We start from the raw sequence: 17,631 nt of genomic DNA on the forward strand, positions 1-17,631 counted from the left end.
ACTGACACCGCTGCTCCCTGTTGGAATAGTGACTTCCTGTGTGTTGCTGAGTAGAAGTTCCTTGCAGGCTGAGAGTGGGGTCTAGAGCCCCATCTGCACTACAGGCACATTGCCGGTATACAAGGTGTTGACTCCGAAATGATTAGTCTTCATGAGAGGTGCTTTACAAAGCCTGTTTGTACTGATAATCTTTTGTGTTTGTGCAGCAAAATAATTCTCCAGGAAATTGTGTTGAAGTTTGATTGCAGTGGATAATTTAAATTTAATATAAATAAAATTTGCAGATGAGAAAACATGAAAGTATGCAAAGGAGTACCAACAGTCCGCTACAGAGAGTTCTCAGAGCGGTGACCCAGAACCCTCATGGCTTGCTGCTCATGCCACGCATGCTTTGGTAGTGCAAGTCTAAATATAATATCGGTGGGCATTGGTGGGCATTATTCATCTGCCAGTGTGTCACTACCATGATTTATGACACAGAAATCAAAACAACAGCGTCTGTACTAACATCCAAAAATCTTAGTGCTTTCTACAAATACCAGATACATCTCAGCTACATAAAATGCTGAAAGCCTCCCAGAGATGAGCTGGGAGTGCAGGACAGCTGTGCTTGTCTTTTTCAAAATTCCAAGCTTGGGTTTTGGAGTTCAGCTGAAAGAATGACAGTAAGCAAAGAAAAGGATGGGTAATTCTATAGCTGATTGTACTGGAATGTCTTGGAAAAAAAGAAACTCGTGGAATCACTGAAATGTCATTTTAGTGCCAGTGCGAAAATTACATCCAGATTACTTTGCTTGTACATTAATGACACTGGAGAGATAAGCAACATTAATTGCAGTTTGTGCTATAACCTAAGAAATGAGTGAATGCACCTGCCTTGCATAAACGGCAGCGCTCTGCCTGCTCTGAAGGCACCTCTAAAACAAACATAGGCAGAATTTATTGAGGCTGCTGCACGTCAGAGAGATCAGCTCCACATGGCACAGGGAACTGAGCTGAGCAACGTGGCTAGTACTACAGCGCTTGAACTTTATGGTGGATGGCAGACAATCTAATGGGTAATTAAGCAAAGGGCTGCTCTAATACTCAGCTTTAACAAGGACTGTATTCCAAGGGTTGAAAGTATGGAAAAGTATTCAGATGTGATTTGCTGAGAGAATTACAAAGAATCTCAGGGCACACATAAGGACGATGCTGAGATGGAAGAATAGCTGACCATTTCATCTGAGTAAGCTATTACATAACAGCTAAGCTATAATAAAACCCTGATTCCAAATCAAATAAGTCTCCCAGACTGCTTAAAATGAGTCACTAACAGCTTTATAAACATACAAAATACTTGACAAGGAAGTCTCTGATAATTTTTTAGTAATTATGTCTGTGAATTGTTCTCTGTTGACATCATTATTAGAAATGGTTTCCCATAAGTTTGCACTGCCTGTTAACATCTGCTCATTAATCACTGAGGCTTTGAATATTTCTTTCATTACAAGTTTATTAGAGAGTTTACATGATCCTGAATCTGTTTGTTCAGAGAGATGTTTAATTAGCACAAAAACAATAGGTGAAGACAATACAGTTTTGGGTTTTTTTGTATGTATTTTTATGGCTTAAAAGCCTCTTCACAAGTCATGATTTCACAAGAGAGTCACAGATGATGAAATATCTGTGCATCTCAGAAACTTGTAAGGAACGGAAAACCATTTTTATGGGCTTCAAGGACACTTTCAAGCCTTGCCTGTGGTCTGAACAAAACAATAAAAGTTTTGCTCTGAAGTATGATTTGGAAGCACATGCAGAGCCAAAGCTAGGAGGTCAAGCAGTGTTTTCTTAAGACAGTCCTACAGGGCTGATACAGTGAACAGATAAAATTGGCCTAAAAATGAACATGAAAAAGGAAGGATATAATCAGGGCCTGAGGAAAGAAGATCATCCCTGGGAATATGATTTTTGAGGAGAGAGGAGAGTCTAACAGTTACAACACAGTGTTTTGGAAGCAGGAAGGTCCTAAGTTCAATAGCAGCTAAAGTATCACCACAGGCAGTTCACTTGACCTCTGTGGTACCTCAGTCAGCTAAGCTGTAAGACTGGCTTCCATGGAAATCCAGATGTTGCCTCTGAATTAAACTGTCCTGAGTAAATAAGTTACCAGAAGAACTGCATATCTAAAAAATGCCTTAGCCAGAGGTTACTAAAGGATGTTACTAATGATAGACAAATGAGGAACATCAGAGGCTGCCATATTTGTAGATACTTCAGCCAGGGATGCTACTTTGTGTAACACTTGGAGGAAAATAAATAAGTTTTGATATACTTTAAAAAAAAAAAAAAGGCCACAGTGCAAAGACAGATGCTACTCTTAAATGAAAGCTAAAATGCTATCGGAAACAGCAAAATTATAGTAGTAACTCTGTGTCATTTTAATAGGCTATAAAAGTGAAAATAAAATCCCACACAATCTGTCTCACAAGCCACAAAACTAAGGGCACTCATGGGCAATGCTTATGGAAAGAAAATATTTCAGACGCGGTAAAGTCTTGTTCTGCAATACCTATGAAGAGGTAGATGCCAGTCTGCTCTCACACAGACAGAGAATTGGAATCAGTACAAAGAACCTATGAGAAGCCAGATGGGAAATGCTGGTGACTGTCCCAAGGTCCTGACCCCAGCCCAGTATTATGCCGTGAGGGTGTATGTGAAGCATCTGAACAGGCAGGCCAGTCTGTGCGCACATAACCCCGCTCAGTCTTGTATTTCATAGAATCATGGAATCACAGAGGGTTTGGGTTGGAAAGGCCCTTACAGACCATCTAGTTCCAAGCCCCTGCCATGGGCAGGGACACCTTCCACTAGACCAGGTTGCTCAAAGCCTCATCCAGCCTGGCCTTGAAAACTTCCAGGGATGGGGCATCCACAGCTTCTCTGGGCAACCTGTTCCAGTGCCTCACCACCCTCCCTGGGAAGAACTTCTTCCTGATACCCAATCTAAACCTCCCCACTTTCAATTTAAACCCGTTACCCCTTGTCCTGTCACTGCAGCCCCTTGTAAAAAGTCCCCCCCAGCTTCCTTGTAGCCCCTTCAGGTACTGGGAGGTGCAATAAGGTCTCCCCGGAGCCTTCTCTTCTCCAGGCTGAACAAGCCCAACTCTCTCAGCCTGTCCCCATAGCAGAGGTGCTCCAGCCCTCTGAGCATCTGCGTGGCCTCCTCTGGACTTGCTCCAATAATTTCATAGTCCACCTAGCATTTCAGCCTAGAAATTTTGGGATGGCAGCAACTATCTTTTTAGTCTAGTCCTGCAGGAAAACACAAAGCAGGTTTCAAGCAAGTGGGAAATTGGAGCTCTGTTTTCCCTCATTATCAGTAACTTGCTGGGTGGAACCAAGCCCTGATCACAGCACAGTGGCTGCGCCGCTCTCCTCATTAGCACAATTACATACCAAGCTGAAACAGATTCCTAAATAAATGAAAGAAACACAAGCTACAGGACAGCAATCGAGGCTGTCAGGAGGAAACATCCCTGGCAGGTAGGCTCTTTGTCCTAATGTGGACACCTTGGTCTGTGGCTCTGGTAAAGGCCTGGGGAGTGGGGCTCCTGCTGCTCGCTTCCTCTGAAGAAGAGTTTTGGAGGGGAGAGTGGCAGTGGAGGGTTATAGATGATGATAGCTGAAGGCAAGGGATGGGCTGTAAGTTACTTTTGTCCTCATCAGGACCAAACCCCTTAGTGCAGTACTTTGCAAAAGTAACTCCTGAGAAAGTCATATTTATGCACTGTCCACAGCTGAGGACTATATGTAATGTCACAGCATGTCCACATGTGGGACCTCTATTATGGGCAGATGCACTGAAGGAAGAAATGCAGTCGGTGGTGATCATAAGCCCAAAGACAATGAGCACATCTCTGGGTCTTATGACTATGTTTTTCAAGTCTTCAAGCTTGCCTTATCCTTATTCTCTTTTTTTTGGGGAGGGGTATCTCTTTCCTTCAACAAGCGAAATGGCAAGAGCTTCAGCTACAATGGGTTGCTATACTGGAGTGGGACTTTGGTGTTTACACCTTTCTTGACACAAGACACTTTGGTTTGAAAATAGTGTCTAGAACAGGGATTTTGCCATTTTTTTATTACGTGCAAAATGCTAGGAATGTTTAAAAGTAACAGTAACCAAAGTAACAGGGAATAGGAAATAGGAGAGACATTTATCCCCTTAGAAACAGCTTTATTCCCCTTGCATTTCTACAGGAGCATAGACGTTTTCTGTCTGCTTTGGCACCAAAAGCAACTTTTTCAAACATCAGGAATTTTTCTGCCTTTTACAAGGGCTGCATATATTGGATGTGAGAGCAAGAAAATGGACTTCAGTTTTAGAACACTTTATTGCTGCTACCAGCAGGACAGTGTAACAAATACGACACTCACTTGCATGAGACAGGCTGCTGAAGAAATATATAATTTCACAGCACTCCAAAGTCTCTTTTCTTTCTTTTTTTTTTTTGCTTTGCAACTAGTTCCTGCTTTTTCAGATCCTCTCATCTAAAGACATCAAAGCAGCTGAAAAATGTGGACTAGGTTAAGATGAATGTATGTGTCACTTGTACTCCCATGGTTGGAAGGTAAGCACAGTTCAGCATTAGAAAATAGGCATTTTTATTGCGACACTGATCCAGCAAAATCTGTCACAAGGGACCTGATCTAAAGTCCATTAACATCCACAGAAGATGGAAGCTTTTCCACTTATTTAATAGGCTTATAATCAGACCGACTGCCTCCTCTACAATATCCATCTACTCTGATCTTTCAAAGAGAAGATTAGTACAAAGCAAAAGATGTACATGCTGCCATGAAGGTCACATTCACTCATTGGCTACAGCATATGCCATAGACAGAATTTTGTGTACCTCGAGTTGCCATCAGGAGCAATTTAGAGGAGAGTATTGAATAACAGCCTTTTAAATAGAGTAATTATAAGGTCTTTGAAACAAATACTACCGTTGTGATTTGTGAAGCCTGAGGAATTTAATCAGCCATTCTTGATCTAATTGCCAGTGTGATTTTCACTCTATCAGATATGAATTGTAATCGGTTTTGAAAAGTTTGACATATGATAGGCTTCTGGGTGCTGCTTACTTAAATACTTTATTTATTTTATCAGACAGCTTTATAAGCACAGTAAGTAACCTGGTCTAGAACTCTCACCCTTTTTCCTAGGACACAGTGAAATAGGTGCTGAAATGATCATAAGAATGACTCTGGAAAGTTATCATGGTTAGTAAGGTATGAGGTTTTGATAGTTACAAAGGGACTGAAATAATCTTCTGCTAGCATCCACTATTTTAATTTTAATGGAAAGAAATATGGATCTTCGTCTGAAATCCCACAGTACAAGGACATCTTCAAGAAAATGAAAGGAAATGCTTCTTCCTAGAGTGGAATTCATTGCTGCAGGAAACACTGGAGTCAAATACTGTGTCTGGATTTCTACAGGACTGCAGTGCAACTACTAATAACAACTGTAATTTCAATTAATGGGCTCAATCCTGCACAGAGCTCTTTCAGGATATGGCCTTAGATCTGCAGATTTGCCAAGGCAGGAACTTATGTTCAGAATTACCCGTGCAGAAATCGGAAAAGGATAGGGAAAGCTGAGCTGGCACATGTATTGTGGGAGGCTTCAGCAAAAGCTGATGTCCCCCATTGATATATCAATTTTTTTTGCTACCTGGATCAGGTAAAAGCTCTCCTTTTGCAGGTGAGGAAACTGCAGGAATAATTGCAACTCAGGAGTAATTCATCTCACAGTCTTATCTCTCCCCTGAATTCAGCATGACACAGGGACTTTGGAAAGAGCAGTAAACCAGTCCATTATTTGTGTCTGATTAAGCACTGTGCCTCTTCCTATATGACTTAAAAGGGGTAAGTCCTTTCTGTCAACAGGGGAGTGCAGAGAAGAGGATGTAAGGAGTCTGTAAAGAAATGTGATGCAACACGACCTGGGCCTGATCCAGAGCTCAATGGAGCCAATGGAAAGACTCGTAATGAGCCTTGGATTCTGCTCCAGAGGGATTGTAACCATGCTCCATGGGGAGCCCAGGACCCACCTTCCCCGGCTGCACAGCACGCCCTTGTCTTCACACCAGACAGAGCCAAAAGGTGCCAAAACGTTGTTTGTTATTGTTATTGTTATTATTGAACCTGCTATTTTCACAGCAGTGAAGGTCAGCTACGAATGATGACTCACTTGCACCGCAGATCTACACAAATAGCATGTGCTAAGATTACCATCTGGTATAACAATCTACATCACAAGACTCCACATTTCCTGTTACCCAGGGTAAGTAAATTTCAAGCATGAGGGAAAATTTTAGCAAGTTTCCCCAAGTACCTTTGCAGAAAGAATAATGTGGCTTACACGGTGGGGGGAAGAGAAAGGGAAATTATGAGGTAAACGTTATTCCCCTCCCTCCTGCCCCCTCATCTCCCAAGAAGAAAAACATATTAAGTTTGCAGTTCTCATTTCTATCATATTTAAATAGTCAGATCTATGTAACGAATACCTGCCTGGAGGGAGTCCAGCGGGATGCGGACAGCCAGGCTTTCTGGACACTGTGTGAAATGGAGGGTGAACGTTTCACTCGCTCCCTCTCCCTTTCCCCACCTCTTTTGTTATTATTTATGTAACATCAGGACAGTACCGTGCGTGCCGCCGCTGTGAAGGGCATTGGGTCTCCTCAACGGAACTGAGAGCGGTCACCTCTGCACCCTGAGGGGCTGAGCCTTGTGGCAGTAGCACAGCCAGGCCCATGTCGAGCTCAGCTGTCCCCAAAATGGAGCAAGGGCCTGCTCCTTCCGTCCTGCCGTGGCCTGGCTACAGGGGATATTCATGCAGGTGGCTCTCCTCACTGGGGACACGAGTCGAGCAGCTTCCTAAGCAAGGCACAGACATAACCACAGAGATGGAGCAAACCGGAGTATTTCCACAGACGCTAGTGGCCCAGTTGTGGCAGCAACTGAGAGTCTTGTCCCGGCCAGAATAGCACCTGCTAACATTGTGTCCACCCAAGCGAGCAAGGGGAAATAGGCTTTCTGTATCACTGCTTAGCTTACACATGCAGGGTGCTGGTGGTCAAATTTATTGCCTAGTAAGGTTCCCCAGTGCCACTGAGCATCACTTTTCCAACTCCCTCCATCCTATCTGGCCCTCCTATCATGCCCACATGACAGGAGGCCCTGCCCATACTTGAAGCCCAGCCCAGGGCTGAAGCCACATTCCAGGGTGAATCTTCAACCCCACAGCCTTAGCGGGTTGCTAAACACCACAGCTGCAACCTGCCATCTCACCCTCCAGCCATTGTACCACATCCTTCTTCCTCGTGGGTCCTGGTCACCTCCCATGAGCTGGCTGCTGCCAAGCCGGACACAGGACATGGACCAGCTCTTCCTCCAAAGAGGTTCCCAAAACATGTGGCCCTGGGATTTGGCAGGAGCTGAAAGAAAAACCTGAACCCCAGGAGGAGAAATAGGTAAGTCTTTTCCAGGCAAAACAGAGGTGAATAAAACAAATAAATAAATGAAGCTGGGCAAGCCACTGGATGCCGTTGGCGGTGCACGAGTGAGGTGGCTGGGAATCCCCTTTGGGATGCTGGCAAGGGCTTCCTTGGCCTCGGGGATTTAATGATGACTTTCACCATGACTCAATGACGTTCAGCATCCCTGCAGAGACAGGCCTCTACAAGGATGAGAGAGATTTCATCTCTTGTTCACATTTCAGCCAAAATCTAGCACTTAGGAGAAGGCTCTTTCCTTCTGCTCATTTTTTTGCATGCTAAGGGCTGCAGCCTGTGCTGTGGTAGAAATATTGGGAGACAAGGAGAGAGCAGGACAAGAAACATAGAAATAAAACGCAGAACCACCAGTGCCTTTCTTTCCCAGCCATGGGCACCCTTTCTGCCAGCCCTGCCCTTTCCTGCCCTGCCCTGCCCTGCCCTGCCCCAGCACATCCCTTCCAAATTTCCCATCCAAAATTCTCCTTTCCGTGACTCACAGGTTTTTAAGCCATCTCAGGGGCAATAGTGATGGCAGGCATTAGCAGATCTTTAGCCAGTATAAACTGGTGTAGCTCTGTCCAAGAAGCCTGAGATCAATGTTGCCTGGGGAGAAAACCCTTTTAAGAACTTTGTCTTGGTTTTCTCCACCACTTTAAGTATCTATCTTACAGTGAAAGGGCAAAGATCAGGTCTTCCTCTCTGCTCTGTGTAGGTCTAAGAATACTGTCAATGTCTGAAAAATAACTGCTGCTTTCTGAGTTAAAAAAGCAGTAAGTAATGCAAAGATAGATCACAAGGTGAAACTCTGGACAGCCTTCTTGCTCACCATTTTAATCCACAGCATCAACATGACTAACAAATTTGGGATCTGTATATGATGTAAACTGGCAGACCTTTATATATCAGCTTCCGAATCTCCATGAAAACTGCTGCAAAATGGTGCTGAGAGGAGAGATCTCCCATTCTGCACTGGCCATTCAGCCCAGACAGCATGAAAATGCAGGGACTGAACCTCAAACTAAGTAAGAAATTAGCAAGCAAACATGAGAAAAGACTCAAATGTTAAACTTTGGATTAGAGTTTTTTCCACCCTGTGATCTAAGGAACCTTTAGAGAAACCTCAGAGAGTGAGATGCTCTCATGAGCTAGTAATGCACACAAAGCACAGTAGCGTTCCCCGTGATACGCAGTGCCTGTTGAATATATGACAAAATACTCTGGTGCCCCAAAGCTAGTACCACCCAAAGTCGGGCCAACAACACTTTTGTTTCTCATTCTGGTTTATCAAGGCCTGGCTCAGACTTGCACTGACATAAATCAGACCCCTCTGGAAACCACTGGACTGAACTAATCCAGCAAATGGAGACCCAGCATGAAGGCTCAGCATGCATCAGGGCAGTTTGAGATGTGACACAGTCGAGCGTAACTTCATGTCCTAGTGAATTGAAGCTAAAGCTCCCAAACCTCCAGTTAGTTTTATACCATTTCTTTAAAAGAGTATGCACTGGACACAGTAGATGGGAAAAAATATAAAGGAAGACAATTATAGGGACGTTATACTTGCCTTGAGGTTGAAAACTGGGGGCAGGGGCTGCATTTTTAAAGTTGCTTTCTTAGTTTGTAAAAACATTGCCTAAACCCATCTCTGAAACCTCAGTACCAAGAGTACAGATTTCATTAGCAACCCTGCAAGAATAAAACAGTGACTTCAGCACTTCTGAGTTATTCTTAACATATGAGCCATTTTCTGGAGAATCTAAACCTTTGATCAACTTTATGAGAAATACCTGTGACAGAAAGAAAACATTTAATGAGCCAGAGATGTCAATTATGAGCTTTCAAGCAATTTTATACCCTATATAACGCATATAAACCAATATAGTTTAAAGCGTATTTTATCGTTCTATAAATGTCCCAAACTATCCTTTTTATTATTTCAACATTTTTTTTTTCATTCACTTGTTTCAAAGCATGAAAGATAAACCCTCTTCGCATGTTCATGGTCTTTCATGGCATAAGGCAAAACTAATTGGGAACAAACCAGCAGGACTGCACAGAGATTGTAAATTGCCAACAAATGAAACACTTCTGTATTTTTTATTTTAATCAAAATTTGTTCAGCAACTTATGTTGGGTTTGCGGGTTTTGTAACGATTTTCTGCTTTTTTTATATTCTCCCTTTTTGACCACTGTGTTTCAGGACCTGACCCTGCAGCACTAATATTAAGGAGGAACTTAGCAGTGATTTGGTTCATTGGTTGAACATCTTTGAAAGATGCTTTTAGACATCTTGATTGTTGGTGTCTATTTTTAGGTGTCTTACAGTGACTTGTTTTTTAGAAAATGCTGAATTCCAGTCTCCTGAATTGCACAACCATATGACTCAAAGACCAACTTTCCAAATACCTGTTTGCTTTGGTAAACCTTCCTCTTTAGTCCTGGAGTTTTGCAAACCTGTCCATCAATATGCAAGGAACCCCTGACTGTCGGTATTATAAGACACAATAAAACAATTTTACTTTAGCCATTCAGAGCCCATGTAGAACAAATCCAACTTTTAACCATTATCGGTAGGCTTTGACTAAATCAAGAGGATGTTTCCCTCTGCAACTAGACAAACGTCCTGGACAGAAAAAATGTCAAGACCTCCAAATTGTCTTAGGTGCTCAACCAGCAGACAGGCTAATCAAGATGCTTTAAAAGTGCTTTTATTTCTTCAGTCTCTGGGCCTATCTGAAATACGTTATGCTTCCATTTTGTGAGGTTTCTTGCAAAACATATTAGCCTCAGTAAGAAATCTTCAATTCCCATGGAGAATTACATTTCAAAATGATGCTCCGTGCTAGTAAGTAATATTTTTCCTGGGCTTCCACATATGGCAATATTTATCTTCAAAGTTTTCCTCTTTGGCTCGTAGGCTGGTTTGTAAACCAGATGGTCTTGTGTGGCCTAATTGTAAGATGATTTGTTGTGTGATTCAGTAGCATTGTTTATTTGTACAGTGGTTTGATGGAATTTGTAAACTGCATAATATTGTTTTACTGTGTTTTCTTTTATGAAAGAGCCACATCTTGCTCTGGCATTTGTGGCGGCGATTATAATTAAATGTAGTTCTCAAGATACTTTGATCTCTTTCTGTTTGCTGCATTAAACTGGTAACATAAAAACACAGTATTTCTCATTTAAGCAGAGAACCAGTGGTGAAGGCTGAGTTAATGCTCCAAATTTTATCTTAAAAAAAACCCAGAAATACAATAATCAAACAAATGAGATGTTAGTTAAATGGCAGATATTCGATGGCTTTTCAACAGTGTCAACTTTATTATTTACTTGGAGCTAATGTTTTTGCCCCCCATTTAACAAGCCTCTTTCACATGGTTTCTGCAGAGATATCTTCTTTGCTTGTTTGAGACAAGAATAGCTTCGTCCTGCTGGAGCACTGCATATGGTTACTTGTGTAAATGTGAGTATTCCTTAGCTGTGAATTTATTTAGGCTGCCAAGTCTATAAAACGATCCAAAAGCTTTCTGACCTTCCCACCCTGTTTCTATCACGAAAGGTGCCTTCAGCAATTTGTTTCATTTCTGATGGCAGACTTGTGGATGGGTGGCTGTGACTCGGAACCCAAGAAACACTTCAGAGATTGGGGCTCCAGGCTTAGGAGATTGAAAGGCTTCTTTCACTTTGAGGAACCCAGCTTCATGTCAACTCAAATTCACAGGTATGTCTCTTAGCTACCGATGGCCTATACAGCAAAGTGATGGACACAGTTCAGTGCCATACTTTTTTTCAGATGTCCACAGCAGATAGAAGAAAATCAGAACCATGCACTCATGGCATTGATAAAGCCAAACCTCAGAAGACAGGCTGCAGAAGGAAGAAATACATGCATCAGATTTATCCTTTAGTCCTTGGAAGCAGTCCCCTTAAAGCACATAAAACATTTTTGGTATGGATTAGGATTTATTTTCATACAAAAATGCTGAGCATGCAATCTCTAGTAAGTAGTTAACAACAGATTTGTCATTAAGCAGAAGAATCACAATCTTCTAAACAAATCCTGTAGGTATTCCATCAGGAAATATGGGTGCAATGATGATTCACACAGCAAGAGTCTGATTGACCTTTATTTTTCATTTGGGCATTTGCTACTTTTCATTCCTTTATACAAACACATTCTGTGGCAGATTACTCGAAAAGATTGCAAAGGAATAGATCAAGATTCAGAGGCAGACACATACCAGTAAGTAACTGAAGTTCATGATGAAGCTGAAACTAGACTGCAATGAAGCTACTGGCCAGCCTAGGGATGCATCATCATTTTTTACTGCCTTGACAGAGATAGTCACTTTCCTAAGCAGGCCTTTAGTATAAAACCTTCTCATTCCACCTGTTTTCTCTGGAGATGCAGCTTAGAGTTCTTGTCCTTTGTGGTTATTTTTTGCTGAATGAGATTCCTTCACGCTCAGATTGTCTCAGGTCGGGCAGTGGTTGAACACCAAGACATGTCTGAATACTGCATTCTGCTGAGATCTCCCTTGTCTCAAAGGGTCATCATTCTCTTGCCAGGTTGCCACTACTCAGCAGTGCATAAAAGCCCCAGTGGAAGTGAGAAGCGAAGATAAAAACTCCTTTAAGAGGCATCTGCCTTCCCTTCCCTTTGGCTGGTGGAGAGGATTGGCACTGCAGTGTTTTGCGTTCATCACAGACAGGAGGGGACTGGGCTGTTTCTGGAGAGGTTTCTGATTAGGACACATCCACAGGTGGACCAGTTTATGCTACAAACATATGGTTTGTAATTTCTAGAGAGAATGCTGTCAAGGCTGAAAACAGTTTAGAACATTAGCTATTTCTTTTTCCTCAGATTTTTTTTTTTTCCTCAACAAGGACATGAAAACCTGACATTTTCATTCTTGTTTCTTAAGTACCAAAGAAAGAAGATGACAACTGTTTTATTTGGGAGACATTTTTGCTGTATGCTAGAGGTGCTGGGGAGAGGCCATTCTTCTGAAGACAGCACATTGAAAAGCTGCAAGGAGCACAACTTCATTCAGTGCTCTCTTTGGGTTATTCTGCAGACTCAAGTGGATGTTGCGGTGTTAATTCAACACAGCTCATGGTTTCGAGCACTTCTTTATAGTCAGAAACACTGGAAACTTGCTTTCATGTTTGAAATGAAAACTGATATGCTAATCTAACTATATGACCCCAACAACCTAGAATGGGAATGACTGAATTCTGCCCTCAAGCCAAGCTATGAGTGCATAGCATTTCTGACTGGAGAGTATAAGGGAAATGTATTTACCTGTTCTCTCAGAAGTCAAAGATATCTCTGATAAAACTTTGCAGATAAATTTATCTCTGGATTGAATTCCAATAGCAAAAGTTCAGCCTGAAAACGATTTGAGAAAGTTATAAGCAGCTGAAAAGGATAGTTTCCCCTAGCTATAGCCATATAATATACCCATGCAATAAATACAGCACAAGAATTGAATCCAGCAATAAAGAATGTTATTGTCAATACTGTTGGATGTCATAAAAATTACAGAAACACCTTGCAAAATTTAACAATTTAAGTGATAATAAGATCAATTTCCTTCTTCAGAAAATCGTTATATTCTTCATTTTTCTAGATTTCAAATATAAGCTCCAGTGTGTAATGTAGATGCTTTCATGTAGGCTACTGTGGCAATCCATGTTGAAACACTTTACAAAAGCAAACAGAGCCTGACTATTCTTAGTCAAATGACTTTAAAACTGTTGGAATAGTTGTGCTAGAGTGAGGCTAAAGTAAGAGAGCTGGGAATAAGACCTGTTCAACTCAGTTGCCTCCAAAAGTCATTTCCTGCATCCAGCAACGCAAGTTACAAAACCAACCTGCTATGGCTGGAGTAACCCAGAAGTGAAACAGTCTCTGAAATTCCCTTTTGTCCTCCTGGGGGGCATAAAATAAGGCTGCTAAGAATATAACTAGTGAAGCTGTCCAGAAAGTGCAGATACTTAGCAAATAGAGGGAGAGGCTTATGAATACAGACAAAAACCCTATATAAGCATTGCAGTCCAGTGCACATTTTAAAGAGGTCTTTAAATTTACGTGCACCACTTTAATCTCTGCATCCAGAGAAATGGATCAAGCATCAATTGATTCTTTCCTTCCTTGCTGTTGTTTGCTGGTGTGTAGATGGGGTTTTCGTATCTGCAACCCGTGACACATACTTTTACATTTACATATTCATCAGCTTCCAAGGATAGATTTCCCCCCGGCGTGAGTCACTGATTCCTCCTACACTGCTTACAAGGTCTGATCTGTGAGACAGCTGTCTGGATGAGTCCATGAGGGTCTTGTGGAGGCAAAGACACAACATTTTTGTATTATTTACATGGATAGCGCACGGCTGAGAGCATGTTTAAGGCTCTGCTTTGTGCCCAGCCTGCAGAGCACCTGGCGTGTTACAGCACTGCTTTAAGGGACATGGCACTACAGAAACCCAGGGGTTTAATGCTCCAGATCTCTTCCTCGGTCCTTGGGATACTCGCTGAGATTTCCACTACCTGATAGTCACCATCTGTTACCAGAAAGCAGTGGAAGAACTTATTTAATACTAAAATAAGAGATAGAGGCCAGGAGAGCAGTTAGGGGTGCTTAGCTACAGGAAAAGGTAATTAAAGTCTTGTTAACAGCTCATTTAAATTATGTGTCCTGACAGATAGTGATCTCAAAATGTATTGGTGACTTTCAGTTATTCCTAGGTAAATTCCTACTTCCCTAAAGATGCTCCTATTACAAGACAAAGGGTGAGAAATGGGAACAGCCTTTTGTGCTATGGAAACACAGCCAAGTCCAAAGCAAACTGTACAAAAAAAACCAGCCCAGTTTTCTTGTGGCTTTATGTAGGGCCTATACTTTATGCTGACATAAACCTTCTGTTGTGTTCCTCTTTCCTGCTCCGCTTTCTGTGACCTGACTTTGTGTACATCAACTGGCTGTATTTGACAATCGAGATCTGCAGTGGTTCACCTCCTGTGTTATCCATCATAGCTCGGTATCAGTGGGAAAAAGAAAGTCAGCTCATATTCTTATTTACAGTCTTGTTTTTTTGTAACTGAGTGTTTCATGGAAGCAGAGGAAACAATATATTTCAGAGTGTCTCCAAATCCAGCTTTCCCTCCCAAATGTCCCCAAATTGATCCAGACCACCTCTTTGAGAGCAGGTTACACACTGCAGAGGAATGCATAACTTGCCCATGAACTGTTGCATATTTTTGTACTTTGTATTTACATTTTTCTGAAGGAAAAAAAAAAAAAGAAGGTTTTTCCGGATGAAGATATTTTCTTCTTTTGATGGATGAAATTAGTCTGCATATCCTTGGAGGCTGCCAACAAGTTTACACTAGGAACTGGAATGAAGCCATCAATTTGTTTCGCGTGAGTTCCATCAGATGGCAAAAACCCCATCACATAGTCAAATAATGCTGGTCTTTTAATCACTGAAGAATGAGGTGACCTAAGGTGGTGTGTCCCACTGCCAGTTCTCTGGGAACCACCTGGATGTGTAGGGACAGTTTGACTGTCTCTGGCATTACTAGGAATAGGAATTAGATTTATATGTCTTTGTGCTAGGGAAAAAAAAAACAAACCCAAGACAATTCTGTGGGACTTGCATCTGGGATGCTCAGAGCTATTCAAGTGCAAGAACTCTGGGCATCTTAAGATAAAGCCTTACACACCCCAGCAGTGAATTTGATGATTGAAGTTTGGCTACAAACCAGTGTCAGGGATTGGACCTAACTGAATTTTGTGAAAGTGGTTCAGGTTTGAACACTGCATCAGAGCCCCAAACACTTGATTTTAGTAAAAATTTGGTAAAATGTGGACTCACTCTTAACATTTTGGGCTGATCCATCTCTAATTAGGTGGATCCTTTCTGAACCTCTTGGTGTATGTCACTGAACAAAAAGAGACTTGGGTCCCATTCATCGTTTTTGTCTTCCTCCTTCCTTTCCTTGCGGCAATTTTTTTTTGGTGTGAGTTGCATGGACCTGTCTGCATTATGTGCAAACAGTGCTGAAACCCAGAGATCAGTGACCACTGACCATTCCTCCATGCCTGCCATCATCTTGGTTTGGCACTAAAACACCCCATTCAAAGGAAATATTTGTTTCTTGGGCCACCATATGTTTTAAGAAAGGTTTATACCCCAGGGGTTCTGTATTAGATTCCAGCAGGTTACTTCATTAAATGAGCATATCAAATTTGATTGGAAGTTCTCATCAGCTTTCTGTTCCATTTAATTTTATTTTTATACAGATGAAGAAATTACTGTTACACCCATACCCACTGACAAGCCAACTACATTACTTCACATCTACTTTATAACCACATATAATTACATAACCTCTTGGTTTATTTTCTTCCAGAACTCATGGCTCCTCATAGAATCTGTTCTGTCTGATCTAAGAGGCAGATTTTGGCCTAAAAAATGGTTTTCAAGACATTTACATGGTTTGGGTTTTTTCCTATATTGAATATTCCACATTTATTAACCACAATTTGATTCAAGCAGAGCAGCAAAGGCTTCACTGATACAGTCTGGAGAGGCTGTGTTAGTCTGGAGAGGCTGTGTTAGTGAAAGGAAAAGACAAGCACAGCATCGAAATATTCTGCATAAATCTCATTATCGTGGGAGAGCTTCCATCATTTCAGCCCCACGCTATAAAATGTCTCTTAGCACACTGTGTTCCCTCTACTTTCTTCCCCTTTAGCTATAGACACAACCACTTTCCCATTTACAATTTCCAGTCAACATTCCCCCTCGAACCCTACTGTTCTTCACTGATTTCAGAAATACCGCAGACAGCAAGGTAGCGAGGACTACCTTGGATAAGAATGGGGCTGGCAGGTTACATTCATGGCAGAGGACGTAGCTGGATAACTAGAAATAGTTAGGGTGCATATTATCATCTGGCAATTTTTGCACGACAGTAGTTTTATATTCTATAAACTCACTGAAGTCAATTAAGGTGGATCATTGAAGGCTGGAGCATTAACTGTGGTGAAACGGCCTCTAAGATTGTTTTTAATGCTCATCCCAAGCTGCATTCTTAAACACATATTCACAGACCACAGGGTCCATTTGTTCTAATTTATCACAACACTAAACAATCTGCAATAAACATATTTTCATTCATGCCAAGAAATGCTATGCACCCCTTAGATCCCAGGCACCGGGAAGAGCAGATGTTCACCCCTTCTCGTCATCGTTCCCTGGTCTGGAAGCATTTTCATATATGACTTTATCAACTTTAAAAGTAATGATTCAATCTTTCAGCCCTTCCTCCCACCAGTTTTATTTATTTAAGTGACGAGAGCTGCAAAAGGGCTGATAAAGAAAAGCTGCAATACCAGGTTCCTTAATTCTTATTTGCTTAGATAATGCAATTGCATATCGCAGAGTGCATGGAGGGAGACTGACAGCAAACTCGGGAATCCTATTTTCTGTCAAAAAAATAGACTTACTCATGGCTGTGTGGGTGCTGCAGGCAAACTGAAATAGCTGAGGCAGTTCCGCACCCACGTTTCTTGTTCTCTGTTAGGCAGTGACAGAAATATTGGTTGGGTTGGACCACGACTGTTCGTAGATGCATGGGGGTGAGCAGGGGTCTGCGGGGTCTCCAGCCCAACCTTCTGCTCCAAGCAGATGCAGTGGGAGCCACCTGCCCAGAGCCTCATCCAGCTGGTTTTGAGCATCCCCAAATATCTTCCTTGCACAAAGCCAGAAATTGCCATGATCCAGCTTGTGCCAGTTGCCTCTCCTCCAATACCCCATCTCATCCCATTGCAGACTAGTTCGTAGGACATGCACAACCAGCAGTTTCACTGAGCTCTACTCAAGGCCGCAATGGTGTGGGGCCATTTACCGCACGGGCACCATGAAACAGACCTCCTTTTCACCTCCCACGGCACACAAGAAATGAAGAAGAAACTACTTTGAGATCTTCTACCAGAAGAAAGCCACCAAACCTGGTGCCGGCAGCAAAAGGACTGCCAGGGCATGGTTCATGTGAGGGCTCAGGCACAGTGGGGCTGTGG

Source organism: Eurypyga helias, unplaced genomic scaffold (assembly GCF_000690775.1).
Source record: "Eurypyga helias isolate BGI_N326 unplaced genomic scaffold, ASM69077v1 scaffold2298, whole genome shotgun sequence".
In the NCBI taxonomy this organism is placed as follows: domain Eukaryota; kingdom Metazoa; phylum Chordata; class Aves; order Eurypygiformes; family Eurypygidae; genus Eurypyga; species Eurypyga helias.